This window comes from Loxodonta africana, chromosome 24, assembly GCF_030014295.1.
Source record: "Loxodonta africana isolate mLoxAfr1 chromosome 24, mLoxAfr1.hap2, whole genome shotgun sequence".
In the NCBI taxonomy this organism is placed as follows: Eukaryota; Metazoa; Chordata; class Mammalia; order Proboscidea; family Elephantidae; genus Loxodonta; species Loxodonta africana.
Genome location: NC_087365.1, coordinates 2364485 through 2392062, shown reverse-complemented (window position 1 = coordinate 2392062; position 27578 = coordinate 2364485).

Genomic DNA, 27578 nt, shown 5'->3' with positions numbered 1-27578 from the left:
TAAAGGTGCAACTTGAAATACTGTTTTCATTTTGAGGAATTTCCCCCACTAGATCTATGTTTAAAGTTAGCATAAACGCAAGAGAGAAAACAGTCTGCTACACTCTTCTTTGTCATTTGGGTACTTATTTTCCCCTCTACTTCTACTAAAATGTGGCAACTAAAGTGGCATTTACCCAGATGTGTCAGACCTTAGATGTAATTTTCAAATATGGAAAAACTAGGAAAGTTTAGCTTGAGGCCGATTATCATTCCCCACTCAATAGTTCTCTTGTCCTGTTGAAATGGGTTTTGATGTTTGAGCCCAGAGTCGGCATTTTAAATAACTCAGATTTAGCGCCGTCATCGCTACAGCTCTTTTCTTTTTAACATGCGGGCTGGTGAGGAAGACATTTTCATCTGTGGCACTAAGTTGCACAAATGGAGATATGAACTGGGGTTTCCTGCTACATTCCTCTGGGAAGCAGTAAGCTGAGCCTGGCTTGCTACTTCACATCTTCTGTCTTTGCCATTTATTATCCTCCTAATCACTTTTGCTTAGTACAGCACTCTTACTAATGTGTAGGCTCTCTAGGATCACTGGCTAGTGTAGGACACTCGTTATTTCAGCTTGGGTTCCTGCAGGGGCAGGGAAGCGGACACCAAGAGAGTTTGCCAGAAGAGAACTCTTTTTTGGAGGGTGATATGAGGGAATAGAATTTTAAAAACTAAGAGAAGCTAAAGAGAGAAAGAAAGATGCTCAAGATTACATTTTTTGAGCAGGCCACTGCTCTGGAAAACTGGGGTTCACTCTTGCTGAGTTTCCTTTGGGGAGTCATGCAGAGTGTGCCTCAGGATTGCCCACATGAGGATGGAAGAAGAGAGCCTTTACCTACCAGCTCCTCACCCCAAATGGATGCTCTATGGGGCATTGCCTCCCTACACTACCAGGTAGTACAGGTGTAAATGCCAAGTGGGTCAGCAAGCTATACTTACCGTGGCATCAGAGAGGCCCCAGTGCAGAGAAAAAGATATGCAGGTTCAACAGAAGCAGGGCTCTATCTGTATATCCCTTTGTGAAGTTGAGCTGCAACATTGGCTGGAGGAAGAGTGGGCCAAGATGATATAAGGCAGGACACAGGAAATGTCCAATTCTAACAAGAGAGATAGAAAAAGAAAGTTCTTGGAGGAGACAGGTGCAAAGAACGTGTATAACCCAATGGAAAAATGAAAATATGATAGCACCACTGGAACATCCAATAGGATAGCTTGAAGATAAAACTGGAAAAATAATGTGGGAGGTACAGCAAATAAGACAAAGGGATGAGAAAGAGGCGGGAAAACAAAACAAAACAAAACCACAAAGAGTTCTGAAATCCACCAGAACTGAGAGAAGAATCAAAAAGATTCCAGAGAGAGAAAACAGGAAAAAAAAAACAAACAAACAAAAGTTCACTGCAAAGGGCCATAGATCATAATGGCTTTAGATATGTCAGCAATAACCCTGGATAATAGAAAATACTAGGGCAATGTCTTAAAAACTCTTAGAAAAATTATTTCCAACCAATAATTTTATTACTATTCAAATTGTCAACAAACACAAGAGTAGATATTTTCCAACATTCAGGCCTCAAAAATTATCAGCCATGGGTCCTTTCATGGAAAGCTGTGGAAGGATACACTCCATCAAAACAAGGGACTAAACCAAAAAACAGGAAGACAAGAAATCCAGAAAAGAGATACAACTTTAGAGAGAGGTGAAGAGGATCCCGGGATGACAATGCAAACCCAAGATGACAGCTGTGCTCCAGTCCCAGAGAGCAAGCAGTCCAGAAGAACTCTGGATAGATGTTACCAAGAAAATGGAATTGATAAAATCTTGGTTACCTTTGCAAGATTTAGACCAGGGGTCAGTAGTTTTTCTTATCAGGCGAGGTAGTAAATATGTTAGACTTCGTGAACCATACATCACAATCACTCAACTCTGTCAATATAGGGTGAAAGCAACCGTAGAAAACACTAAACAAATGGGTGTGGCTGTATTCCAGTAAAACTTTATTTACAAAAATAGAAAGCAGGCTGGATTTAACTCGAAGGCCACAGTTTGCTGATTCTTGCTTTGGATAATTGGGGCAGAGCTGGAGTATGAATTAGTGATGATTTCATAGAACCCTAAGCATACAAAAGCCAAGATAATTTTTAGCTTCATGGAAAACAAATTTTTTAAATTATACCCCAAAGAAGTAAAATAATTTTGCATATCATATGGCTTACCTGTGACTGATCTCTGCAGCATCACAATCTACCCAGTTATGATGTAATCACACAGGCAGCACTAGTTGTTGTTGTTAGGTGCGGTGGAGTTGGTTCTGACTCAGCCATCCTATGTACAACACAAAGAAACACTGCCCGAAGCCCTGTGCCATCGTCACAATTGTTGTTATGCTTGAGCTCAATCCGCCTTGTCTAGGGTCTTCCTCTTTTTTACTGACACTCTACTTTACCAGGGGTGATGTTCTTCTCCAGGAACTGGTCCCTTCAGATAAAATGTTCAAAGCACATGAGATGAATACTCTCCATCCTTGCTTCTAAGGAGCATTCTGGCTGTATTTCTTCCAAGACAGACTTGTTTGTTCTTCAGGTCCGTGGTATATTCAATATTCTTTGCTATCAGCATAATTCAAAGGCATCAGTTCTTCTTTGGTTTTCTTTATTCATTGCCCAGCTTTCACATGCATATGAGGTGATTGAAAATATCATGGCTTGGGTCCTTAAAGTAACATCTTTGCTTTTTTAACACTTTAAAGAGGTCTTTTGCAGCAGATTTGCCCAATGCAATACGTCGTTTGATTTCCTGATTGACGCTTCCGTGGGCATTGATTGTGGATCCAAGTAAAATGAAATGCTTGGCAATGTCGATCTTTTCTCGATTCATCACATATTGCTTATTGGTCCAGTTGTGCGGATTTTGTTTTCTTTATGTAGAGGTGTAATCCATACTGAAGTCTGTAGTATTTGATCTTCATCAGTAAGTAAGTGCTTCAAGTCTTCTTCACCTTCAGCAAGCAAGGTTGTGTCGTGTGCATATCACAGGTTGTTAATGAGTCTTTCACCAGTGGTGGGAATGGGAGAGAAAGAGCTGAGTCCTTATCTGCCATGATGAGATGCCAAAAGGTGATGTCTAAATCAGAGAATCAAGAAATAGCAGTAAAACCATACATTTTGATACAGGAAAGTATACCTCAATAACAAGTTGCTGAGGGTTAGAAGAGGTGGGCTCTGTGAGGGGGCCTTGGAAAACATTTTGGCACGGGGATACCTTCCCATATACCCAGCCTGCCTCTCTGGAATCTGCAGGTACTTGCTCAGGTCAATTCTCCTGGGGGTGAACTCCTGCTGTGTGTTCTCTCCCACACATAAGGGTAGCCAGGCATCAATGTTTGCAGGGTGTGGATACATGGCCAAGGTATCCCCTGCATGTGCAGTGTGGAGTTGTGGGTAGGAAGAGACAGGGTAGGCCCTGGACTAGGCAGTGGCTCTCCTCACACTGCCTCATTTCAGTACAAAACTCCTTGGACAGTGAGAATTCTAAGACATTCGAAGGTGTATTTGTCAACCCAGGAGAATAGGATATAGTTTATTTAAATTTGTTTTCTTGATTTATACCCTTAAAAATTTTAAACCTATGGTGTCAGGCCTCCATGTAAACTTTTTCTAGGTCTTGCACATGACAGGGTACACCGGGCTCTCCCCAGCTGCTGTCTCCATTCAGTGTGCAAGGTGGGAAGCTGGTTCTGGAGCTGGCTGGGAAGGGAGAAGAGGAGGCTGGAGCAAGAGCCTGGAGAACAGAGCTCAGGAAAGGAGATACCAAGACAATCCCCTTGGCTGGGGCTGCATAACTCAGGGCAAACTCCACTTAGGGTTGTCATGCCTGCTCTGTCTAGATCTCATTTGAAGTCTCTGGGCGGTCACTGCTGACTCAGCAACAGCACAGTGGTAGAGACAGTGGCAATGACCTGGCAGAGTATGGTGTGGCCAGAACCCCAAGCACAGGGTTGGGGGCTACTGGGATCTCAATCTGGACTGAAGCAGGCATGGCTTGGGGGTCCTGGTGGGTATGAGTATAAGGGTCAGAGGCCCTGGGCGTTGAGGCCAGCTGAGGCTTGGGAAGTGGTGTAGACATGTAGTGGGTCTGAGTGACTCCAGGCTCTCAACTGTACTACACACCAGCCTTCCCTTCAAGCCTTCACACACAGAGGTAACAGCTCCACTGGAGCAGCTATGTGAGTCAGTCCTGCGCAACACACTCCTTCTTTCTGTACCCAAACCCTGTGCAGTGCTTTGTCCCACTCAACACATAAACCACTTGCCCTAGAGTGATTCCATCTCATGGCAACCTCGTGTGTGTCAGAGGAAAACTGTGCTCCATAGGATTCAATGCATAAGGAGAATAAACCATGTGCCTGAGGTCACGAGACTTATGGCTGCGCCCCTCTTGCCCCAAGCCTCCTCCCAGAAAGTCTCAGTACCTCATCTCTGTGCCATTGAATGAAACTGATTTCTACCAGTGCTGCATCTCTGGGTAGGAACATTTGGAGGAAGGCACCGAGCTCACAAAGAAAATAAAAGCCTCCCCTCTGTTTTGTAATTTCTGCTGTCTCTTGTCTGAATCTCATTAACATCCTGAGTCAGGGCGGCTCGACTTTGTTAGTAACTTGGGTAGTTTTTAGGATGCAGCTTTGTTCAGAAGCTCAAAGACTTAATTTACACATTCTGGATCAGTTAGGACATCTATAATAAATTGATGCCCAGTATCACTCAGGAAAGAAAGTATCTCACCCAGACTTAAACAACCAGCTGGGGAGCAAAATAAGCTGGGTCTCAAGAAGGTAGACAGAGCCTTCAGCATGCACCTAGCCTGAGCCACCTGCTCCCTGAAAAAGGCTAACAGGCTCTGTGTTAATGAGCTATGTGTGCACTTTTGCTAGAGCATATCACACAAGTAATGGCCTGGAAAGAGTGCCTTATTTACTTACATATGCAAGGGGGCCCATGGCTGGAATGGACAGGTGCTGGGAGCCAAGTTCATCTAGCCCTTTACATTTAATAGCCTCACTTCCCAAAGGATCAACGACAACTGACTCTCAGTTACTGAGAGGTTACAGGAGGCATCTGTGAAGTGCCTCCCCTGCCTGGCACCCTCACAGCAGGCTTGCCTCTTTCTGTTTCTATTCTACCAGGTGGGGCAGGAAAGGGCTAGAATAGGATGGGCACCTGTGGGTGTGGACACACCCTACTCACCCCTAGGGCTTCACTGAGATGAGCCCTGGTAATGACAGTGCCTTGGGACCAGTGCCGCCTGACCCCTGCCACTTGGACATCTTCTACATCTACACTGTCAAGTTTGGGGCCACCAGCCATGTGGATCTACTGCACACTCGGAATGTGACCAGTGGATTTAAGAGCTCACTTTTTAGTATAATTTAATTTTAATTAATTGACAATTTCAATATAAACAGCCACCTGTGGGTAGCTGGCCAGCACAGGTCTAGCCCGTAGGGCGTGAAGAGCTGCCTATTCATGTGTAGGCTTACTCTTCCTGGCACATCATCTCTGTGTCCTAAATCCTGCTCCCAGCCTGGCACCTGGCTGTCCCTGCTCTACTAATGGTGGCAGTCAATCACGTTCCAACCAACGCTCACGGTGTGTAGTGCTGACTAGTTAGAGGAGGAGCCTCCAGGACCTGTGGGCACACCTGCCTGGGTTTTCCTTGCTTTTGCCCTAATCAAAGGAGAGAAGGTGTGAAAAATTCATGGAGTATGAAGCGTTGGGGAAATATTAGTTACTGTAAGAAATAGTAATTATCATATTGACCTACTTTTGTATCTTGTTTTTTATCTTGTTTAATTTTCACATTCTTTTGGGGTTGCATAGTTCCAGCTCATAGGATTAGAGATAGATTTTGTAAGGCTAAATGCTGCCCCAAGACACATAGCGTTAAGTGCAGGTTACAGAAATCCGGCTCTGTCTCTGTTGCTTGCTCTGCCACTGGTTCCTGGGTAGGGGGGAGACAGGGAGGGTGTCATACCTCCCGTTCCCTGCCCTTCAACCTTCCTCACTCGTTTCATGTGTTCTTTCCAAAGCAAACCACCCTTTTTCAGGAGAGTTGGCAGCAAGCTTTATTTTACTTTTTTTTTTTTAATTCTTTGAATGAATTTTTTTCTTTTAATTCCCAAAGATCAAAAAAACATTGTACCCCTTATAAAGAAAGGAGTTGAAAGTAAGCATGGAAATCCTCACATTTTAAATGTTTGAAGGAATTTTATGGGGTAAAAAAACTCACTAATTAGGCAAGAAGTCATAAATATGTGATTTTTAAAGACTCTTTAAGCTGGAATGGTTTTAAAGTCAGGCATTTTTCATAATATTGTAGGAGTCCTCTGTGTCCTATAAGGGCACCTGGCCCTGTGCAGGGGCACCACATCACAAGTCCTGTGGCACAGCAGAGCACTGGCCCCACTGACCCCAGGCATAGCTGCTCCTTAGATGTCTCCCTGCCAGTGACAGGATGCCCCTTTCCTTGGAGGTGCTCTGCTTCCTCCAGAAAACCTCCATAGTCCCTCAGGGTCTGACTCAAGTCAGAATCCACTCAATGACAACTGCTTTTTTGTTCTTTTCAAACATTTACGTGAGCACCAGTGCATCTAAAACCCACTACCTTTGATCAGTGGAGCAGTGCAGCGTAGTCACTAAGACTGGCCCTGGGGCCTGGCGTGGACCCTATGGGGGAGCCTGACCCTATCAGTGCTGCACTGCCTTGTGGCCCTGAGCCTCAGTCTCTCCACCTGTGAATAGGGAAGCACCATCTCCACCTCAATCTGCAGATTACATGAGGTAATACGCATAAGGAATTCAGAGCAGTATCTAGATATGGCATGTTTCAATAAATGTGTCCTACAGGAGACGGATAGATCATTACACATAGCCCGTGTTATGCATATGTTCACACAGGCATCCACATACAATCTTATACAGGATTATGTGGGGGTGGGTGTCAGGGTATTGGGGAGGCCACACACTCTAACTACATAAAATCATTGACTACTAAGAGTCGATATTCATCAAGTTAAAATCTATTTTGTATTTTACCTCTACCTTGTGTTTAATTCCACTTCCAATAAAAGTTTATAAAGTATTCATGACTAATAGAGAACAGGGAGAACCTGAGAGAAACCTATCACAGCGACCTGCCCTGCTTACAGTAGAATGATGTAGGCTCTGACATCAGAAAATCGTGGGTTTTATCTCTGCTTGTGTCACATCCTGGCTCCGAGACCTCAAATGGGCTCATCCCATTCTTCTGTCTCTCAGGTTTTTCACCCTTAAATGGGGTTCATATTAGTTCCTACCTGAAAAAATGTGAGGTGAAGAATTATCTTTGCTCCCAAAATACGGCTTTTTGGCTTTTTGTCCTGGTTCCTTGAAGGTAACCTCTATATCCTTGAAATGTCCTGAATGTCTTTGTTATTCATGGAATGCCCTCACTGCCACAAACATACCTGAGAATTTATGCTAAGGAGATGATTCAGGATGGGAACTGGCCACAGGAGAAAGGGTCAGCATGTGATGTCAGCCTGACCTCCAGAGAGGGTTGAGTGCTGGAGGTCAAGTTCAATCATGTGGCTAATGAACCAATCTATCATGCCTACATAATAAAACCCCAATGAAAACTGTGCACCAAAGCTTGGTGAGCCCCCCGACTGACAATATACCAATGACGCTCCACAGGGAAAGGGCACACAAGTTTCGTGTTTAGGACCCATCCAGATTTTGCCCTAAGAGTCTCTCCCTTTGGCTAGTTCTAATCAGCATCTTTCAGCTATAATAAAGCAATCATAATAAGTATAATGCTTTCCTATGTTCTGTGAGTCAGTCTGTGAATTTTCAAGCCTGAAATGGGTAGTGAAAGCTCTGAATTTGTAGCCAGTAGGACAGAAGTGAGAGCAGGAAGAGGGAGCCCCAAGCTTGTTGCTAGTGTCTGAAGTGAGGGCAGTCTTTAGAGAGCTGAGCTCTTAAACTGGAAAGTTTGGCCCAACCCTTGGGTAGTTGGGGTCAGAAGAACAGATTTTTTGCACAAAACCATACTGAGAAATTTAAAACAAATAAGCAAACAAGGAAAAGTCCCATCTTTCTTGGCCTGGGCCTCAGTATCAGGATGCACCAAGACTCGGCAAAGTCGCATAAGCCTCCCTTCCTGTTTGCCTCCCTCACATAACTGCTCACACTCCATCACTCAGGGCTCCCCCGAACTCTTTCTGTCCCTCCCCCTTCTAACTGTGAGTTTCCCAAAGGTCTGGACTGTGTCCTGGTGTCTGCCGTTCCCCACAGCCTTACACAGGGCCTGGCTCAGCACCTTACAAGTCCCTTAGAGGAACCTATCAGGCTGTTCTCAGGAGCCTTGCTCCCTTCCAGCCTCCCCCTATTGCCTTGCTGCCTGTCTTTACTCCAGGAGAAACATGGTCCTTCAGTTGGGGAGAAGCAGTTTCCTCCTTCTGGCTAAAGGCACCTGTCAGTCTCAGCACTCCTCCCGGAGCAGACTAACAAGCCATTCGCAGCAGGGTTATTCTTTGAACTCTCAGGTTAATTCATCTTTGCTTCAGGTGACTCTGAGGGTATATTTGGGTCCAGATCCTGTTTGCCCAGCTTACTTCTCCTCAGGTAAGTAAACTGACTTTGTCCTTCTTGGAACGTGTTTCTGAATACACCCACAAGAGATCATACTCTTGGAGAAGAGAGGGGCACACAAGAGAGCACACCAGACCCAGGGTGCCAGGGGGCAGCCCTGACACGGGCTCCATTTGAGAAGAGTAAGATACAGGACAGAGGGACAATGCCAGGTATTCCTACTGGTCAGCACAGAGTGGGCATCCCTGGAGAACCTCTGCTGTCCAGATGACTATCTCAGGCTGCCCCTTCCCTGGATGGTGTGGGAGAGGCCACACCAGCATTGCCTCTGATGCAGCATCGATGAATAGCAGCTGCTCTCCTGTCTGGATACCCCCCCGCCCCCCCCACACCTAGATCGGTCCCAGACTCCAATCAGCCTATTGCCCTGTGTTTCAAAGAAGCTAGATGCCCTGTTAAGCTGAGTGTTTTCTTCTGTAGTTTGCTTCATAATGATAATCAGAGATTCATCAAATTCCACTGATTCCAAATTACTGGGGTGAACAGTTCTACTTTCAAAACATGTCCTACCTTCAAAAGAGAGTTTTGTTACTTGCAAGTAAAGACTTAAGCTGAAGGGTTTTCAAATAGGACTAATAATAGAATGATAACGGAAATAGTAATAACGACAATAACTTAGGACTGTTCCACTTGTGTAGGGTGCTCATTGTGCACCTCATGCTGGTTCCTTTGAGTCTCACCTACAAGGCAGGCACTGCACTCACTGCTGCCTCTGGTTAGCACATTCTTCTCCTGGATTCTTTATGGCTAGCTTTTCCACCTCCCTTCATTTATGTCTTAGCCCAAGTGTCACCTTATCAGAAACGCCTCCCTTTTTTGCTTCTCTAAAATTACACCCCTATTCCCATCTTATATGGGTTAAATTGTGTCCCCAAAAAGATATGTTACAGACCTGCTCCCCAGTACCTGTGTATATGATACTGTTTGGAAATAGGGTCTTTGAAGATATTATCAGTTAACATGAGGTCGTACTGGAATTGGGTGGCCATTAATCCCATTACACTAATGTCCTCATAAAAGAGAGAAGTTATACAGAGGTTTAGACAAAGGGGGAAGGTGGCCATGTGATGATGAAGTTATGTTGCAGCTGCAAGTCAAGGAGTGCCTGGGCCTGCCAGAGGCTCGGAGAGACAAGAAAGTAACTTCTCCTTGAGCTTTGAGAGAGAGTTTGCCCTGCCCAAACCCTAAATTTAGACTCCCAGCTTCTAGAGCTGTGAGACAATGAATTTTCATTCTAATAAGCCAACCACTTTGTGGCACTTTGTCATGCCAGTCACAGGAAAATAATATGCACATTCCCAAGATTCTCTAGCCCCTCAATGCCACCAGTTCTGCTACATGCTGATGCATTTGTTTGTTTATGATTTCTCCAAATGCTTCCCCACCCCACTGGATATAAGCTTCATCTGCTGGCTCACATCATACTGCCAGCGCCTCAACTTGTGCTGGCCCATGGTGTGCACTCAGTGAGTATTTATTGAGAGGATGGATCTCTGTTTTACAGATGAGGAAACTGGGGACAGATGTGTTGCCTAACCTGCCCAGGGCCATACAGCACAGCAGGAGGTGGATGGGACCACACTCCTAACTTTGGTCCAGTGGAATGGTGGTGCTAATTCAATTGCCAAATAGGGACTTGATTGGACCCATGTGCCAGGCCCATCTTATGCCCCCTTGGCCCCCTAGGGCCTCATGGGAAGTGTGGCAAACACTTCCATATGCACCAATAGCCCCCCACCATAATGCTTGTGTTTCTCTATCTCTCTACTGGACAACTCCTGTGCAAAGGACTGGATCATGTGCCCCAAGGGCCAGCCCTCAATTGGTGAGGTATGGGGTCCTTGGGTGAATTAATGACCAGTTTTCGTGAGTGGCAGGCACATGACAGATGATGATTAAGCATCCCACAGAGCAAGCAGATTAGGTAGGTGAGGATGGCTACACTACAACATTGACTAATGTCAAAATCATTCTCATAGAAAAGTTGGGGCAAGGATACACCGTGCTTCCAGAAAGTGGCATGAAAAGATCACAAGAGAAGACATTTGGGAATGGAAAGTGTGCTTCCACAAATGGCAACATTGAGTGGCAATTCCTTATTTGGCCTAGGGTTGTTACATCTGGTATTGCTTAGTGATGCAGTGACTGCACCTTGTTTAACTTTTGTCCTCAGGGCTGGATCACAGGATTGTGGAATCTTGGAGTTGGAAAGGGAATTAGAAGCCTTGCCATTCCCTAGATGGTTGGATTCTCTCTAGAGCTCATGAACCACATGGCTAATATTTGAACCTTTCTAGATAGCTTTTCCCCTTAAATGTGTTGGAGTGAGGTCACAGTGGGCCAGAAATCAATGACACCAAGGACAGTGGTAGAAACTCTGCTGATAATCAGAGGAGGAGGGAATCCCCTATGCTTCAAGACCAGAGGAAAGACAGTAAGGCTGGTCGTACTGTGAATAAAATTTTATGTAGGGGCTTTGGATGGTCATGGCCTGGGTCTTTAGTGAATCTGAAGTCAGGTCTGACCACTGAGAATTGAGTGGCGTTTTCTAGGAGGCTAGAGGTTAGAGGGAAATGAAAATGTATAAATAAGACAGGGACCAGAATAAAGAAAGATGAAGGAGTGGACAGACAGCGTCAGGGACCCAGTGGAAGTTAGAGATGATGTCATGGCTCTAATCTGCACAGGTGTGGGGTTTTCTCCAAAATGAATGGCCCTAACCCATGGCAGGGATTTTCTCAGGGCAGAAGGGAAATTTTTCCAGGGAGTCAAAAGTACCAGTAGCTATTAATTCAGTTGGTGAACTGTGGGATGCAACTTGGGTAAGAAAGAAAGAAATGCCAAGAGTCTTTGGCAGGAGGAAAAGGGGACCAGAGATCTAAATGTGCTGGTGACCAGAGATCTCAATACAACCACAAAACAGGTGTATAAAAGGTGAAGGAGAAAAAGTCAGAAAGAGTGTGGACTCCTAAAAGAGTGGTATCTTAGGTTTATAATTTCTGAGTGGAGCCATGTGAGTGATAGCATGCACTTGCTTATTACACAGAGTAAATGCATTCGGCCTTTTTCCTCAAAAGAGCAATGTTTTCTTTTTTTTTTCTTTCCTTTTGGACATTGTCTTCTCAACGTTGCTTGACATCTGTTTTGAAAAGTATTACCTACCCCAACACACCCAAGTGTTAGAAATTATATAGAGAGAATAATAATAAGTCTGGGTAAAATTATTTCCCTCGCTTAATGGGATTTTGAAGTGGTCACCTCCTGCTGAACAAAGGACAAGACAGAGACATATGCAGCTCACATAGCCTCAGACCTAGTACAGTAGGGACATCACAAGAGGAATTAAATAAAAACAAGCAATCTAAATTCTGTTGTTCATACTTATTGGGAAAAACTTAAAACAAAACACTGGAACCACAGTCCTTCCCACAGTGTCCCCCTTCAGTCTGCCCAAGGGTGTGGAATATATGCTCCCCAGTGCCCAGGGCTGTCTTATAGCCCTTCCTTTACAGGCTCTGAAGCCTGGAAGTCACTCCTATATTGTGCCAAAGGTTGTACTGATCTGGGACACACTCCAGCTGTAAGGCAATAATTTGTCTTTTTTTTTTTTTTATAACTTTTATTAAACTTCAAGTAAACGTTTACAAATCCAATCAGTCTGTCACATATAAGTTTACATACATCTCACTCCCTACTCCCACTTACTCTCCTCCTCTTGAGTCAGCCCTTTCAGTCTCCTTTCTTGACAATTTTGCCGGCTTCCCTCTCTCTCTATCCTCCCATCCCCCCTCCAGACAAGAGTTGCCAACACAATCTCAAGTGTCCACCTGATATAATTAGCTCACTCTTCATCAGCATCTCTCACCCACCCGCTGACCAGTCCCTTTCATGTCTGATGAGTTGTCTTCGGGGATGGTTCCTGTCCTGTGTCAACAGAAGGTCTGGGGAGCATTCCTCTAGTCTCAGTCAGACCATTAAGTTTTTGTCTTTTTATGAGAATTTGGGGTCTGCATCCCACTGATCTCCTGCTCCCTCAGGGGTCCTCTGCTGTGCTCCCTGTCAGGGCAGTCATCGATTGTGGCCAGGCACCACCTAGTTCATCTGGTCTCAGGATGATGTAGGTCTCTGGTTCATGTGGCCCTTTCTGTCTCTTGGGCTCTTAGTTGTCGTGTGGCCTTGGTGTTCTTCATTTTCCTTTGCTCCAGGTGGGTTGAGACCAATTGATGCATCTTAGATGGCTGCTTGTTAGCATTTAAGACCCCAGACACCACATTTCAAAGTGGGATGCAGAATGATTTCATAATAGAATTATTTTGCCAATTCACTTAGAAGTCCCCTCAAACCATGTTCCCCAGACCCCCGCGCTTGCTCCGCTGACCTTTGAAGCATTCATTTTATCCCGGAAACTTCTTTGCTTTTGGTCCAGTCCAATTGAGCTGACCTTCCATGTATTGAGTGTTGTCTTTCCCTTCACCTAAAGCAGTTCTTATTTACTGATTAATCAATAAAAAACCCTCTCCCACCCTCCCTCCCTCCCCCCCTCGTAACCACAAAAGTATGTGTTCTTCTCAGGTTTACTATTTCTCAAGATCTTATAATAGTGGTCTTATACAATATTTGTCCTTTTGCCTCTGACTCATTTCGCTCAGCATAATGCCTTCCAGGTTCCTCCATGTTATGAAATGTTTCAGAGATTCATCACTGTTCTTTATCGATGCGTAGTATTCCATTGTGTGAATATACCACAATTTATTTACCCATTCATCCGTTGATGGACACCTTGGTTGCTTCCAACTTTTTGCTATTGTAAACAGAGCTGCAATAAACATGGGTGTGCATATATCTGTTTGTATGAAGGCTCTTGTATCTCTAGGGTATATTCCGAGGAGTGGGATTTCTGGGTTGTATGGTAGTTCTATTTCTAACTGTTTAAGATAACGCCAGATAGATTTCCAAAGTGGTTGTACCATTTTACATTCCCACCAGCAGTGTATGAGAGTTCCAATCTCTCCGCAGCCTCTCCAACATTTATTATTTTGCGTTTTTTGGATTAATGCCAGTCTAGTTGGTGTGAGATGGAATCTCATCGTAGTTTTAATTTGCATTTCTCTAATGGCTAATGATCGAGAGCATTTTCTCATGTATCTGTTGGCTGCCTGAATATCTTCTTTAGTGAAATGTGTGTTCATATCCTTTGCCCACTTCTTGATTGGGTTGTTTGTCTTTTTGTGGTTGAGTTTTGACAGAATCATGTAGATTTTAGAGATCAGGCGCTGGTCGGAGATGTCATAGCTGAAAATTCTTTCCCAGTCTGTAGGTGGTCTTTTTACTCTTTTGGAGAAGTCTTTAGATGAGCATAGGTGTTTGATTTTTAGGAGCTCCCAGTTATCTGGTTTCTCTTCATCATTTTTGGTAATGTTTTGTATTCTGTTTATACCTTGTATTAGGGCTCCTAGGGTTGTCCCAATTTTTTCTTCCATGATCTTTATCGTTTTAGTCTTTATGTTTAGGTCTTTGATCCACTTGGAGTTAGTTTTTGTGCATGGTGTGAGGTATGGGTCCTGTTTCATTTTTTTGCAAATGGATATCCAGTTATGCCAGCACCATTTGTTAAAAAGGCTATCTTTTCCCCAATTAATTGACACTGGTCCTTTGTCAAATATCAGCTGCTCATACGTGTATGGATCTATGTCTGGGTTCTCAATTCTGTTCCATTGGTCTATGTGTCTGTTGTTGTACCAATACCAGGCTGTTTTGACTACTGTGGCTGTATAATAGATTCTGAAGTCAGGTAAGGTGAGGCCTCCCACTTTCTTCTTCTTTTTCAGTAGTGCTTTGCTTATCCGGGGCTTCTTTCCCTTCCATATGAAATTGGTGATTTGTTTCTCTATCCCCTTAAAATATGACATTGGAATTTGGATCGGAAGTGCGTTAAATGTATAGATGGCTTTTGGTAGAATAGACATTTTTACTATGTTAAGTCTTCCTGTCCATGAGCAAGGTATGTTTTTCCACTTAAGTATGTCCTTTTGAATTTCTTGTAGTAGAGCTTTGTAGTTTTCTTTGTATAGGTCTTTTACATCTTTGGTAAGATTTATTCCTAAGTATCTTATTTTCTTGGGGGCTACTGTGAATGGTATTGATTTGGTGATTTCCTCTTCGGTGTTCTTTTTGTTGATGTAGAGGAATCCAAGTGATTTTTGTATGTTTATTTTATAACCTGAGACTCTGCCAAACTCTTCGATTAGTTTCAGTAGTTTTCTGGAGGATTCCTTAGGGTTTTCTGTGTATATAATCATGTCATCTGCAAATAGTGATAACTTTACTTCTTCCTTGCCAATCCGGATACCTTTTATTTCTTTGTCTAGCCTAATTGCCCTGGCTAAGACTTCCAACACGATGTTGAATAAGAGTGGTGATAAAGGGCATCCTTGTCTGGTTCCCGTTCTCAAGGGAAATGCTTTCAGGTTCTCTCCATTTAGAGTGATATTGGCTGTTGGCTTTGCATAGATGCCCTTTATTATGTTGAGGAATTTTCCTTCAATTCCTATTTTGGTAAGAGTTTTTATCATGAATGGGTGTTGGACTTTGTCAAATGCCTTTTCTGCATCAATTGATAAGATCATGTGGTTTTTGTCTTTTGTTTTATTTATGTGATGGATTACATTAATGGTTTTTCTGATATTAAACCAGCCTTGCATACCTGGTATAAATCCCACTTGGTCATGGTGGATTATTTTTTTGATATGTTGTTGAATTCTATTGGCTAGAATTTTGTTGAGGATTTTTGCATCAATGTTCATGAGGGATATAGGTCTATAATTTTCTTTTTTTGTAATGTCTTTACCTGGTTTTGGTATCAGGGAGATGGTGGCTTCATAGAATGAGTTGGGTAGTATTCCGTCATTTTCTATACTTTGGAATACCTTTAGTAGTAGTGGTGTTAACTCTTCTCTGAAAGTTTGGTAGAACTCTGCAGTGAAGCCGTCCGGGCCAGGGCTTTTTTTTGTTGGGAGTTTTTTGATTACCGTTTCAATCTCTTTTTTTGTTATGGGTCTATTTAGTTGTTCTACTTCTGAATGTGTTAGTTTAGGTAGGTAGTGTCTTTCCAGGAATTCATCCATTTCTTCTAGGTTTTCAAATTTGTTAGAGTACAATTTTTCATAATAATCTAAAATGATTCTTTTAATTTCATTTGGTTCTGTTGTGATGTGGTCCTTCTCATTTCTTATTCAGCTTATTTGTTTCCTTTCCTGTATTTCTTTAGTCAGTCTAGCCAATGGTTTATCAATTTTGTTAATTTTTTCAAAGAACCAGCTTTTGGCTTTGTTAATTCTTTCGATTGTTTTTCTGTTCTCTAATTCATTTAGTTCAGCTCTAATTTTTATTATTTGTTTTCTTCTGGTGCCTGATGGATTCTTTTGTTGCTCACTTTCTATTTGTTCAAGTTGTAGGGACAGTTCTCTGCTTTTGGCTCTTTCTTCTTTTTGTATGTGTGCATTTATTGATATAAATTGGCCTCTGAGCACTGCTTTTGCTGTGTCCCAGAGGTTTTGATAGGAAGTATTTTCATTCTTGTTGCTTTCTATGAATTTCCTTATTCCCTCCTTGATGTCTTCTATAACCCAGTCTTTTTTCAGGAGGGTATTGTTCATTTTCCAAGTATTTGATTTCTTTTCCCTAGTTTTTCTGTTATTGATCTCTAGTTTTATTGCCTTGTGGTCTGAGAAGATGCTTTGTAATATTTCGATGTTTTGGACTCTGCAAAGGTTTGTTTTATGACCTAATATGTGGTCTATTCTAGAGAATGTTCCATGTGCGCTAGAAAAAAAAGTATATTTTGCAGCAGTTGGGTGGAGAGTTCTGTATAAGTCAATGAGGTCAAGTTGGTTGATTGTTGTAATTAGATCTTCCGTGTCTCTGTTGAGCTTCTTACTGGATGTCCTGTCCTTCTCCGAAAGTGGTGTGTTGAAGTCTCCTACTATAATTGTGGAGGTATCTATCTCGCTTTTCAATTCTGTTAAAATTTGATTTATGTATCTTGCAGCCCTGTCATTGGGTGCGTAAATATTTAATATGGTTATGTCCTCCTGATCAATTGTCCCTTTTATCATTATATAGTGTCCTTCTTTATCCTTTGTGGTGGATTTAAGTCTAAAGTCTATTTTGTCAGAAATTAATATTGCTACTCCTCTTCTTTTTTGCTTATTGTTTGCTTGATATACTTTTTTCCATCCTTTGAGTTTTAGTTTGTTTGTGTCTCTAAGTCTAAGGTGTGTCTCTTGTAGGCAGCATATAGATGGATCGTGTTTCTTTATCCAGTCTGTGACTCTCTGTCTCTTTATTGGTGCATTTAGTCCATTTACATCCAGGGTAATTATAGATAAATAAGTGTTTAGTGCTGTCGTTTTGATGCCTTTTTATGTGTGTTGTTGACAATTTCATTTTTCCACATACTTTTTTGTGCTGAGGCGTTTTTCTTAGTAAATTGTGAGATCCTCATTTTCATAGTGCTTGACTTTATGTTAGTTGAGTCGTTACGTTTTTCTTGGTTTTTATCTTGAGTTATAGAGTTGTTATACCTTTTTGTGGTTACCTTATTATTTACCCCTATTTTTCTAAGTAAAAACCTAACTTGTATTGTTCTATATCGCCTTGTATCACTCTCCATATGGCAGTTCAATGTCTCCTGTATTTAGTCCCTGTTTTTGATTATTGTGATCTTTTACCTACTGACTTCCATGATTCCCTGTTATGTGTATTTTTATTCATTTTTTTTAATTAATCTTAATTTGTTTGTTTTTGTGATTTCCCTATTTGAGTTGATATCAGGACGTTCTGTTTTGTGACCTTGTGTTGTGCTGATATCTGATATTATTGGTTCTCTGACCAAACAATATCCTTTAGTATTTCTTGTAGCTTTGGTTTGGTTTTTGCAAATTCTCTAAACTTTTGTTTGTCTGTAAATATCTTAATTTCTCCTTCATATTTCAGAGAGAGTTTTGGTGGATATATGATCCTTGGCTGGCAGTTTTTCTCCTTCAGGGTTCTGTATATGTCGTCCCATTCCCTTCTTGCCTGCATGGTTTCTGCTGAGTAGTCAGAACATATTCTTATTGATTCTCCCTTGAAGGAAACCTTTCTTTTCTCCCTGGCTGCTTTTAAAATTTTCTGTTTATCTTTGGTTTTGGTGAGTTTGATGATAATATGTCTTGGTGTTTTTCTTTTTGTATCAATCTTAAATGGGGTTCGATGAGCATCTTGGATAGATATCCTTTCGTCTTTCATGATGTCAGGGAAGTTTTCTGTCAGGAGTTCTTCAACTATTTTCTCTGTGTTTTCTGTCCCCCCTCCCTGTTCTGGGACTCCAATCACCCGCAGGTTATCCTTCTTGATAGAGTCCCACATAATTCTTAGGGTTTCTTCATTTTTTTAAATTCTTTTATCCAATTTTTTTTCAGCTATGTTGGTGTTGATTCCCTGGTCCTCCAGATGTCCCAGTCTGCATTCTAATTGCTCGAGTCTACTCCTCTGACTTCCTAGTGTGTTGTCTAATTCTGTTATTTTATTGTTAATCTTTTGGATTTCTACATGTTGTCTCTCTATGGATTCTTGCAACTTATTAATTTTTCCAGTATGTTCTTGAATAATCTTTTTGAGTTCTTCAACAGTTTTATCAGTGTGTTCCTTGGCTTTTTCTGCAGTTATCCTAATTTCATTTGTGATATCATTAAGCATTCTGTAAATTAGTTTTTTATATTCTGTATCTGATAATTCCAAGATTGTATTTTCATTTGGGAAAGGTTTTGATTCTTTTGTTTGGGGGGTTGGAGAAGCTGTCACGGTCTGCTTCTTTAAGTGGTTTGATATGGATTGTTGTCTCCGAGCCATCACTGGGAAACTAGTTTTTCCAGAAAATCCGCTAAAAAAAAAAATACAGTCAGATCCCTATCAGAGTTCTCCCTCTGGCTCAGGCTATTCAGATGTTAATGAAGCTGCCTGGGGAGGGTGGGGGAGGGAACAGAGAGATAGGAGAGTAGCACCTCAGAATATAGCCAGAGTTGCTTGTCTTGCTTGGAATGACTATTATATCTGAGATTCCCGTGGGCATGTCGCCTATGTGTGCTGGCTGTGTGGAGATTGCCCCCGGAGGGTCTGGCCCGCTGGAGTCACGGTCAGATCCTCCGCTTCCAGCCCCACGCCCAGCGTCAAGGCTCCCCTACTGGGATGGTGCACTCTCGACTCCAAAATCAGTTGCTGCCTCCCGGGGACTTCTCGTCCCTCCAGCCGAGTGGCCGTGCCGCCCCGAGAACCAGTTGAGCCTCCTCCCGGGGTTAGTTCAGATGGGTGGAGCAGGTCCCCGTGCTTGTGCCGTGACTGAGTGTCCCGGCTGGGACGCTGTTCTCTCCGCTCCAATACCAGTCGCTGCCTCCCGGGGGCTTCTCCTACCGGCTGCGTCCCACGCTGCCCGCACGACCCAGCTGGTCCCCTTCCCGGGGTTAGTTCAGGGGGTGGAGCAACTCTCCGTGTTTATGGCGTACCTGCGTCCAGTCCAAATCCCTGCGGGATGGTTCCCCGGCTCGGATGCTGCTCTTTCTGCTCCAAGACCAGTCACTGCCTCCCGGGGACTTCTCCTACCGGCTGTGTCCCACGCCGCCCGTGGAACCGGCTGGTCCCCCTCCCGGGGTTAGTTCAGGAGGGTGGAGCAGGTCTCTGTGCTTGTGCCGTACCTGACTGGTACGCTGGCTCCAGGCTCTGGAAACAATCGCTGCTTCCCCGTATTAGTTCGTTCTCCGTCTCTAAATCTGTGTTTGTTGTTCAGGGTTCGTAGATTGTTATGTATGTGATCGATTCACTTGTTTTTCCGTGTCTTTGTTGTAAGAGGGATCCGAGGTAGCGTCTGCCTAGTCCGCCATCTTGGCTCCGCCCTCTCAATAATTTGTCTTTTGACAACAACAATGCAGATTCACATTGTTTTTTTGTTGTCAGTTGCCACCAAGCTAACTCCAAATCATGACAACCTTACATATAACGGGACAGAACTTTACCTGGTCCTGTGTCATCTTCATAATCGCTGGTACGCTTGAGTCCATTTTTCTAACTGTATCAATTTCTATCATTGAGTTTCTCTCATTTTAATTGGCCCTTTACTTTACCAAGAGAAACCTTGGTGGAACAGGGCACAAAGTGCTCAGCTGCTAACCAAAAGGTCAGCAGTTCGAACCCACCAGCTGCTTCAAAGGAGAAAGATATACTTCTTTAAAGACTTACAGCCATGGAAAACCTATGGGGCAGTTCATCTCTGTCCTAGAGTCACTATGAGTAGGAACACACACAACCACAGTAGGTTTGGTTGTTTTGTTTTGTTTTTTTGGTTTCTACTTTACCAAACATGATAGCCTTTTCTAGCAATTGGTCTTTCCTGATGACATGTCCAAAGTAAGCAAGTTGAAGTTTCACCATTCTTGCTTTTAAGGAGCAGTCTGGTTATATTTCTTCTAAAGCTGATTTGTTCATTCTTCTGCCAGTCCAAAATATACTCAATATTCTTCACTAACATCATAGAGTTCATATTCATCCGTTTTACTTCTGTCTTCTTTTTGGATGCATATGAGGCAATTCCCCCACATGTCTGTCAGTTTGTCATACTGTGGGGCTGTGTGTTGCTGAAAGCTATGCCACCAGTATTCAAATACCAGCACGGTCACCCATGGTGGACAGGTTTCAGCTGAGCTTCCAGAGTAAGACAGACTAGGAAAAGGGACCCAGCAGTCTACTTCTGAAAAGAATTAGCCAGTGAAAACCATACGAATAGCAGCAGAACATTGTCTGATATAGTGGCAGAATATGAGCCCCTCAGGTTGAAAGGCACTCAAAATGCAACTGGAGAAGAGCTGCCTCCTCAAAGTAGAGTCATCCTTAATGACGTGGGTGGAGTGTAGCTTTCGGGACCTTCATTTGCTGATGTGGCATGACTCAAAATAAGGAGCAGCAGCTGCAAACATTCATTAATAATCAGAACCTGGAAAGTATGATTGGAAATCCTGGTGACATAGTGGTTAAGTGCTATGGCTGCTAACCAAAGGGTCGGCAGTTTGAATCTACCAGGTGCTCCTTGGAAACTCTATAGGGCAGTTCTACTCTGTCCTATAGTGTCGCTATGGGTTGGGGTTGACTCAACAGCAACGGGTTTGGTTTTTTGTTTGGAAAGTACAAAGTATGAGTCTAGGAAAATCGGAAATTGTCAAAAAGAATATTTCAAGATCTATCCTGAAGTACAATGCCATCAGTGATAGGATAATATCCATATGCCTACAAGGAAGACCAGTTAATATGGCAATTGTTCAGATTTATGCACCAACCACTAAGGCCAAAGGTGAAGAAATTGAAGATTTTTGCCAGCTTCTGCAGTCTGAGATTGGTGGAACATGCAATTAGGATGCACTGATAATTAATAGTGATTGGAAAGCAAAAGTTGGAAACAAAGAAGAAGGATAGATAATTGGAAAATATGGTGATAGAAATGATGCTGGAGGTGGAAGACTTATTCAATGCAAATACATTTTTTCACCAACATAAACCATGACTATAGATGTAGACCTGGCCAGATGGAATACACAGGAATCAAATTGACTTCATCTGTGGAAAGAGACAATGGAAAAACTCAATATCATCAGTCAGAACAAAGTCGGGGCTGACTGCAGATCAGACCATCAATTACTCATATGCAATTTCAAGTTGAAACTGAAGGAAATTAAAATAAGTCCACAAGAGCCAAAGTATGACCTTGAGCATATCCCACCTGAATTTAGAGACCATCTCAAGAATAGATTTGATGCGTTGAACACTAATGACCAAAGACCAGACTAATTATGGAATGAAGTCAAGGGCATCTCCCATGAAGAAAGCAAGAGGCCATTAAAAAGACAGAAGAGAAAGAAAGACCTAAATGGATGTCAGAAGAGACTCCGAAACTTGCTCTTGAACATCAAGTAGCTAAAATAAAAGGAAAAGATGATAAAGTAAAAGAGCTGAACAGAAGACTTCAAAAGGTGGCTTGAGAAGACAGTCAAGAATTATGATGACATGTGCAAACACCTGGAGATAGAAAATCAAAAGGGAGGAACATGCTCAGCATTTCTCAAGCTGAAAGAACTGAAGAAAAAAATGCAAGCCTTGAGTTGTAGTAGTGAAGGATTCACCCAGGGAAAATATTAAATGATGCAGGAAGCATCAAAAGAAGATGGAAGGAATACACAGAGTCACTATACTAAAAAGAATTGTCTACATTTAACCATTTCAAGAGGTAACATATGATCAGGAACCCACAGAAGAAGTCCCAGCTGCACTGAAAGCATTGGTGAAAAACAAGGCTCCGGGAATTGACGGAATATCATTGGAGATCTTTCAACAAATGGATGCTGCACTGAAAGTGTGCACTCATCTATGGCAAGAAATTTGGAAGACAGCTACCTGGCCAACCGACTGGAAGAGATCCATGTTTATGCCTATTCCCAAGAAAGGTGATCCAACCAAATACAGAAATCACTGAACAATATCATTAATATCACATGCAAGCAAAATTTTGCTGAAGATCATTCAAAAGCCGCTGCAGCAGTATTTCAACAGGGAACTGCCAGAAATTCAAGCCAGATTTAGAAGAGGTTGTGGAACCAGGGATATCATTGCTGATATCAGATGAAGCCTGGCTGAAAGCAGAGAATACCAGAAAGAAGTTTAAAAAAAAAATTTTTTTTTTTTACCTGTGTTTTATTGACTACACAAAAGCATTCGACTGTGTGGGTCATAACAAATTATGGATAACATTGCAAGGAATGGAAATTCAAAAACACTTAATTGTGCTCATGAGGAATCTGTACATGGATCAAGAGGCAATCCTTTGAACAGAACAAGGGGATATTGCATGGTTTAAAATCAAGAAAGATGTGCGTCAGGATTATATCCTTTCACCATACTTATTAAATCTGTATGTTGAACAAATAATCTGAGAAGCTGGACTATATGAAGAAGAACAGGGCATCAGGATTGGAGGAAGACTCATTAACAACCTGTGATATGTGGATGACACAACCTTGCTTGCTGAAAGTGAAGAGGACTTGAAGCACGTACTGACAAAGATCAGGGACCACAGCCTTCAGTATGGATTATACCTCAACATAAAGAGAAGAGAAATCCTCACAACTCGACCAATAAGCAACATCATGATAAACGGATTGAGGTTGACAAGGATCTCGTTTTACTTGGAACCACATTCAACACCCATGGAAGCAGCAGTCAAGAAACCAAAAGATGCATTGAGTTGGGCGAATTGGCTGCAAAAGATCTCTTTAAAGCATTGAAAAGCAACAACCTCACCTTGAGGACTAAGGTGCACCTGACCCAAGCCATGGGGTTTTCAGTCACCTCATGTGCATGTGAAAGCTGGACAATAAATAAGGAAGATCAAAGAAGAATTGATGCTTTTGAAATCCGGTAAAGAATGAACAAACGGTCTTGGAGGAAGTGCAACCAGAATTCTCCTGAGAACCAAGGATGGCGAGACTACGTCTCACATACTTTGGACATGCTGTCAGGAGGGACCAGTCCCTGGAGAAGGACAATGTGCTTGATAATTAGAGGGTCAACGGAAAAGAGGAAGACCCTCATGAGATGGATTGACACAGTGGACGCAACAATGGGTTCAGGCATAGCAACAATTGTGAAGATGGCGCAGGGCTGGACAGTGTTTCATTCTTTTGTGCATAGGGTCGCTATGAGTCGGAACTGACTCGACAGCATCTAAAACAACAACAATGATGAGGCAATTGAAAAGACCATGGCTTGGGTCAGGTGCACCTTAGTCATCAAACTGACATCTTCACTTTATAAAGTTTAAAGAAGTCTTTTGTAGCAGGTTTGCCCACTACAATATGACATTTAATTCTTTGACTGCTGCTTCCATAGACATTGTTGATCCAAGTAGAATGAAATCATTGAAAACTTAATTTTTTTCTCTATGTATCTTGATGTTGTTTATCAGTCCATTTGTGAGAATTTTTGTTTTATTCGTGTTCAGATGTAATTCGTATAGAAGGCTGTGGTCTTTGGCCATCATCAGTAAGTGCTTCAAGAGGTCTTCATTTTTGGCAAGCAAGGTTGTTTCACCTGCATATTGCAGGTTGTTAATGCGTTTTCCTCCAATCCTGGTGCATTCTTCTTCATATAGACCAGCTTCTTGGATTATTTATTCAGCACTCAGGTTGAATGAGTAAGGTGAAAGGATACAACCCTGCCATCTTCCTTTTCCAATTTTGAACCAAGATTCACCTTCAGGTCTCAGATTTTTCCCTGTCTTTCTTTTGTTTGACTCTCCTTCCTCCTCTATATCCCTGTAAAATTTGCTTTCTGGAGCCCGTTATTGGACACTCTAAGTTAACCTGAACCCAACCATTGATGAAGGCCTGTCCCTCTTGTCAACTCTATTGAGCCTCTGAATACCAAGTCTGGGACCCTTGGTGTGATCTCCCCTGAGAGTAAATTCATTCTACACACAAACACAACTCCTGGCTAGCTGAAGCCCTTTTCCTGAGAGCCTCAGTGTGAATAGGTCTTAGTTCTTAAACCCAACCATCAGCCACAAAGGACCTGGTTAGCTTGATGTAAAGATAAACTTCAGAATAAAAATATATTGATGTACAGTTTATTGAAAATGAAAACACCCCTTTTTTATTTGTTGGTGATAACCTGAAAAAAGTCTAGTTGGGAACTGGTATTTTCCCAAAGTTTTACCTGATCGAGCATTGTAAGAACAATTCCCTAATCTAGACCGTATGTCATGGCCCATCTTTGTAGCAAACACAGCTGCTAAAAGACTGAGACTGGGTTCTACTGGTTTCAGTGACCATATTAACTAGAATGTTCTTCAAATCCTCTTAGCATTACCCCCTACTCCAGCCACTTCTTGGGTGACCAGCTCCACAGTGTTCATCTGACTGTAGGTAGGTACAAAATGATAGTTTCTCAGCCCTAGCTGGGCCCAGTCCCTCTCAGTTCCTTCCCCAGTGCTTCTCTGGCACAGCTGTGCACGATGTTCCCTTACCCTCAGCAAATGCAACCCAAAGGTGCCAAGGAGTGTTCCAGTTACTATGGCTGTGTAACAACTACCCCCAAAATATAAAGGCTTAAAGTAACAACATTGTTTTGCTCAAGAAGCTGCAGTTTGGGCAGGACTGGGTGAAGACAGGTCATTTCTGCTCCTCTCTGCATAACTGGAAGGGCTTGGAGGCTAAGGCTAGAACCACCTGAAGTTTCCTCGGCCATGTGTCTGGTCATTGATGCTGGCTAAAGAGTGGGAACTCAGATGGAGATATTCTCCAGAATACCTTCACATGGTCTCTCCGTGCTTGTGCTTCCTCAATGCATGGTGGCTGGGTTCCAAGGGTGACAATCCCTAGAAAGAAGGCGAACACGAGAGAAAGAACACAGAGAGAACACAGAAAGAGAGCCAGAGGAAGTGGTATCATCTCTTATGAGATAACCTCAGAAGTGATGCAGCATCTCTTCTGCCACATTGATTTGGCGAAAGTCACTACACAGCCCCACCCAGTTCTCAGGGGAGAGGACATAGATTCTACCTCTTGATAGGGAGTGGCAAGGTTCTGGAAGAGAAAGTTGGCCCAGAACTGTTGGAGGGGATTTAACAAACCGTGAAGGAATCCTTGACCTGAGGAGAGAAAGAGCAATGGAAAATGACTTCTCCTTTTCTTCTCCTGGGAGAGACAGTCCTGAGGAAAAGAATGAGTAAGAATTTGCCATAGTAGTTTCCCACCTGAATAATGGATCATTATGTTGGCTTTTCCCCATTTTGTGTTTCCTCACTCCTGCATTCTGGGATCACATTTACAAAGCCTAACTACTGAACCCTTGTCTTAGATGTTTCACTGTGGAGTACAGGCTACAGCAGTTGACACCAGGAGCACACCTAATAAGCAAGGTCTCAGGATTAGTATTTGAGGTTGGATAAGTCACAAGCCAGGTGTTAATAAGGGCCTTGTTCACACTTACTAGGCAGTGATAGCTTTGGCATGCAGCAGTACCACGGTTAGTAATGCTATCATCTGTGGTTGATTGAGATGAGGTGCAGATTGAGGTGAGCAGTGGGTTTATGTGATTGTGGTAGGCAAACTGTATGGGAATGATTGTAATGGTAAAATCTGTGGCATTAGTTGGTGTCTTAGTTATCTAGTGCTGCTATAATAGAAATACCACAAGCAGATGGCTTTAACAAAAAGAAATTTATTCTCTAGTCTAGTAGGCTAACAAGACCAAATTCAGGGTGTCAGCTCCAGGGAAAGCCTTTCTCTCTCTGTCAGCTCTGGAGGAAGGCCCTTGTCATCAATCTTCCCCTGGTCAAGGAGCTTCTCTGAGCAGGTCCAAAGGACATGCTCTCCTGCTCTTCTTTCTTGGTAGTACGAGGTCCCCCTGTCTTTCTGCTTGCTTCTCTCTTTTATATCTCAAAAGAGATTGGCTCAAGACAAAATTCAATCTTGTAGATTGAATCCTGCCTCATTAACATAACTGCTACTAATCCCACCTCATTAACATCATAGAAGTAGGATTCCCAACACATAGGAAAATCACATCAGATGACAAAATGGTCGACAATCACACAACACTGATATTTTGGGGGGACACAATTCAATCCATGACAGTTGACTTTTTAACTGCATTAAGAACCTTGGGGAGGAGACGGAGCCAAGATGGCAGAATAGACAGATGCTTCTGTCGAGTCCTCTTTACAACAAAGACCGAGAACAACAAGTGAAACGAGTATATGTGTGACAAGCTGGGAGCCCTGAGCATCAAAGGCAAGCTTAGACAATGAACTGAGGGGCGGGGAGGAAGAGGCCATTCAGAAGTGGAGAGGAGTTACCGGACCTGAATTGCGGGGAGCCCTCAGGCACCATTCCTGGAGTGGGGGTGGCAGCAGCTACAGGCTGGTCCTAGCGTTCCGCCGCAGTTTCCTCAGGGAGAAGCAGCAGCCACACAGCCCACTCACACCTCCGGAACCTGAGGAGAATGGTGCTCTCGGCAAAAGCTAAGTACTTGAGCATATTTTACTGCACCCCCCTGCCCCCAAGCCAGCTTCAGTGGCTGAATCCCTGGGCCTGAGATAGATCCTGGTGAGCACCTAGAGCCACCCTCCCAGCCTTGGGGAAGGAAAAAATTTGCAACCGGGGGGAAAAGATAATTTGCTAGCTTCATTAACCAGGGGAGCTCAGGAGAGAAGCAGCTCCTGTCCAGGCATAAACTGTCTGTGGGCCTTGAGCACTTTTCCCTTCTGCATGGACCTGTGTGGGCCTATTTCAGGAGAAGAGGCCCTTGTTGGCAAACTCCAACCATTTCAGCTGTGCGGTGGAGAGGTGGGTGTTTGACGTTTGACACTGCGTTGCCTAATAAACAAGGTCCTCACCTACTTACATCAGGGACCTAAGGACTGGCAGCTCCACTCAGGTCACCCAGCCACCCATGACAGGGGTCCAAAGATAACTGGTACCTCCCAGTCCTTACAACCAAAAGCTTTGGGTGCCCATGGTCCCTCTGCAGAACCCACCAACCAGCACACTCTAGGGAACAGAGACGTGTTCTCCTCAGAGACACATGGGGTCGATTCTCAACCCCCCTGCCTTGTTCAGAGCGTGACCCCCTGTTGCAATCAGATACTGGTATACACGCCAAACATCCCTGCCCCTCTAAGACTACAGGACAGAGCCTGTACCACACACTTAATATCAGCTACCTGGAAACCTGAGCTGAATTCATACAAGAAAACTGAATGGACTCCTAGACTGATAT